Here is a 4522-nt window from a genome sequence, read left to right on the forward strand (position 1 = left end):
GTGTGGCTTCAGATATGCCAAATCCACCATAAATCTCGTATTCGCAACACGCCAAAGCTTGGATTTCAAAGCTGCTTTCGTCAGCTGGAAAAGAATTTGTCTTTATTTCGTAGTGTCTGAATTTCGTATCCCCGCGAAACTAATACGGCTGTGTAAAATGACGTTGAGCTATACCACCAGCTCCGTCAGAATTGAGAAGGGTATCTCCTAGCCGTGTGATACCAAACAAGGTTAGTCGTTTTCGTATAATATCTTTAATCCGATGTTGGAGAAAATAATAAGAGTCACATAACTGAACCGCTGCCATTTCGGAATTAGAAAGAGAAGCAAAGAGTGTGGGTCTGATGGTGAACGACGACAAAACGAGGTATTTCCGGTCATCTCACAATAGCCAGAACATAAGCGTCAATGACAATGAAAACATTTGATGACGCGGCTCTTGGAGTTTTCGAGAGAAAGATTCTTCGAAAGATTTCTGGGCCGTTACGCATTGGCGACGGCAAGTACCGCAGACGATGGAACGTGTGCTCTATGAGCTTTACAACGGCGAGGATATAGTGCAGCGAGTTAAAATACAACGGCTACGCTGGCTTGGTTATGACGTACGAATGTGCAGAAACGCTCCAGCTCTGAAAGTATTCAACGCGGGTCGCGATGGTGGAAGTTTAAGGCCGATGGAAGGACCAAGTGGAGAAGGACTTGGCTTCACCTGGCATTTACCGCGCCAGTTGGCACAGAAGTGAAACGACTGACATACTGGACTCGAAAAAAATCACTTGGACGGTTATAACGCCAAATGAGAAGAAGAAGAAGAGATTTGTGCGTCCCAGATGCATTTGCTCAAGCGATGTTTGGACCAGACACATCAGCTATGTATGTCTTGTCCTGCTAAAGATTCCGTTGGTTATTTTTATGTAACTTGCTGACTTTATAGCTTTTACAAATTGAACAGATATGGGAACATTGTACTCTCAAAACAAAACCATTTGTGTAACTCATTTTTGGGTACTCGCACTGTTTTAAAGTTTGCCGTTTTCCAAGCCCGGCTTCTATATTTTTTATCTTTACACTTGCTTTCATTTTGACTAATTTTGATAACAGTTGATTTGTTTATTTTAAACCCATCACACATCACTTTAACTGAAACACCACTTTTTAGTTTATCCAGAATACTGGTAAGGGTGGCATGCACAAACAAAGAGAGTTATAGGTATTGAGGTTAAATTTTTTTAAAGTTGCACTTATAAAGGTTACAATTTTTTGTTTTAAAGGCTTGAATTAATCAAGGGATTCCACGTATGAAAGTTGAGGTTACCGTGTACGCACTGTAAATACTTTTGATCGGATAAACAGAAATTAGGTTACTAAAAACGGCTCCAACATATGAAAGTCCAGGTGACGATTCGAACATACGATATTGTATTACTCGTCACGTAAAAACGCGCGATTTTTTATTAAAAATTTTCGCCTGCAGCGCTTTTTCCATAAAAATCAATACTTCAATAAATCGCGCGATTTTTTATTAAAAATTTTCGCCTGCGGCGCTTGTCAGTTTTTTTTTATATATTGGGGGTATTTAACCCCATACCCTCCTTTACTACTAATTCAACGCTGAGCAGGAAAAAGGGTACGATAAAAACTATTCTCTTTTATTGTTATTTTCTTAGATGTGGCTGCTTCTAATGTCAGTGTGAAACCATGGTTGAATCATCGGTTCTGTATTCACAATGTGCGTATACATATATAAGTGCGTGATAATTATTAAAACTTACTTAATTTACTAAAAACACATCATAAATGTAAAAAATATGTTTACATTTCATTGTGTGGGGTTTTAATGTAACTATTTTGCCGAAGTGTCTACATAAATATAGTGTTTATTGTGTGAAATAGCGCCGAGAGGTTAGTTCAATTTACAAACTTTAACAACAAATAACTTAAAAACTATAAGCCTCCTGCGGCTAAAAGTATATATATTTGCAATCAGGAGAACTCCCCCTACCCCCCCATAGCCACCTTTTTTTGTACGCGGGGGATGCCAAACTAAAATTTTCCCAATTTTAATTAAAATTTGAGTTTTTGCAGTGCTGTACTTTTACGTATATATAATTGTGCGGTTTATTCAAATTTACTTAAAAACGTCAGACAGTGAAATTTTATTTTTTATTTTTCATTTCACATGTTCATTTTCATTTTTGATCCCGAAAACTGTGACGTTTGTAAATTTGAGGTCAACTTGGCCTCTACCTATTTTTAATGTACCTTGAGATCGGATCAGATGTTTTTGTCTTCACATGCAGTGATGCCAGACATTCTCTGTTAAAAATCCCACGAAAATCGCGGGAAAATCCCCCAATTACCCACATTTTCAAAATTTATCCCAACGAATTCAGAACATATACATTTTTCAGTAGTACCATATGTTATTGTTTGGCTGAGCTGAATTGGATCATGACATTAAGAAATACCGCGGCGAAAATCTAAATTCGCCAGTAACAGCTCCTTGTATAAATTGGCCTTGTGTCGTTCGTTCACGGGTTTGTTCCACACCAAGGCGAATAAGATTTTCGCTGCGGGCATACAGATTGTTGCAAGGCGAATTTATACAAGGTGGTAGCAAGAATACAACAAACAACAACCACATGTATTTTGTATCAGGGGCAAAATGTCAAGTCTCAATTCGCCTCAAAGTTTACATGTATTTTGTTGTTGATATTCAGGGGCATGCTGTCAAGTCAGTAAAAACAAAAACAAAATACATGTAAGGCGAAGGAAAGGAGAAGAAATCAGCTGATTGGACAACACCACCTTGTATAAATTCGCCTTTGATTGTTGTAAACAAGGTTAATTAATATTGCAACAAACACATCATTTTGACAATCTGTCAGTGTTGCCACAAAAACTTTATCAAATTCCTCAAAAACAAATGAAAAATCTTCAATATCCGAAGAAATTACTCAAAATGTTATTCCAGATATGTGTATTTAGCAGCAAATGCAGATGTGCTTAACAGAGAAAAATACCAGACAAGCGGCATGACAAACCAAGCGAAATATCTCTTTGCTTAAAGCTATTTATGTTGTGCATAGGGGTGTTTGAAGGTTTGACAAGCCGTTTGGTGAAAGTTTGAACAAAAATCAAAAGTTTTAGATTTTCTGGCCGCCAAGAGCGGAAAATCGAAGAAAACCAAACTCTTTTACATTATGAACCGAAAGAAAACTCAAATACTTTGCTTGAGCGCGTCATGTTTGCATGGTGTATGGGCAAATAGGAAAAGTAGGTTTGAAGAATGTTTGACAAGCCGCTTGTGTGGTGTATTTCGCTCTTTATAAAACTTCGGACATCTTTTTGTTAAAAAATTTGCAGAGCGATTTAACAACTCTGTTGTGTAAAACATGGTTGTATTTGTTATCTGCAAATATATCGAGAGAAAATTCCTCAAAATAAAAGTCCTCCTCAGTTACTCACAAAGTGGTCACATTGCATTCTGTGCTTCCCTTCCATATAAAATGTGGGCAAAAATAGAATTATGGACGGATTTAAATGAAAATTCGTTTCTTAGTAAAATTGAGGACGCTAAATTCAAAAATGCAATTTGTTTTTGGATAGCTTCCATACTTTCACTGTAAATGCAGTTTGAAGTTGAAAATTTAGGTTCTTGTGGCGTCAAATGACAGGTCTTGGCCTGTAGATGTTATGGGTATCAATTGAACTAGTTTTGAAAACCCCTTACTTCTAAATGACACGTAGAAGGGTTGTTGTCAACAGGTCAAGCTTTTTAATCTGACACTTCATTTTTGAAAATGGAACGAATCGTGCAGATCTCAAGGTACTGACAAAAAAACGAAAAAATAATTTTATGCATTAGCGAAAACCGCATTACTTCAGAAAGTGCAAAAAATTAGCAGGCTTTTATTTCTTCTTTTGAAAGCTATTTAATAAAATAATAAAAAATAACCTATTTTTACATATATTTTTTATTCATTCCATTAAAATTTAGCATTTTTTGAAATTTTGTTTAAAAAAATTGTTTTTCTTGAATACCGCAGGGACACCCTGTGTTTAGTTTTATTCCAAAATTTTAATTCCTGTAATTCTCTACTATCTATATGGAAACAAGAAACGTCAAACCAACATTTTATTTCAAAGAATATATTTTTGACATTTTTTTCTGTGAAGTGCTTACGCATGGCTATGCTCTTATTAAAATTCTTAGTATAAAATTTGTCGACTTTAGTGGCTTCCTAGCGGCATATAATTAATTTTTTAGGGAAATGTCTGTTTAATTATTTTTAGTGGATAAATTGTCTTTACAAAAATTCCAAACAAGTTCACATTGCAGATAACGAATTTTTCTATTTTTGCCCACTTAGGCGGCACTGTGGATCGCAGCGAAAATTTAATTCGCCGGTAACACCACCTTGTATAGATTCGCCTTGTTCCACACGAGCTCGCGGCATAATGGTAATTCATACTGTGGCGAATACTGCGGCAACACAAAGCGAACAACGAGAAATAGGCA

This window comes from Rhagoletis pomonella, unplaced genomic scaffold (genome assembly GCF_013731165.1).
Source record: "Rhagoletis pomonella isolate Grant_MI unplaced genomic scaffold, Rhpom_1.0 Rhpom_scaffold_00008, whole genome shotgun sequence".
Classification (NCBI taxonomy): Eukaryota; Metazoa; Arthropoda; class Insecta; order Diptera; family Tephritidae; genus Rhagoletis; species Rhagoletis pomonella.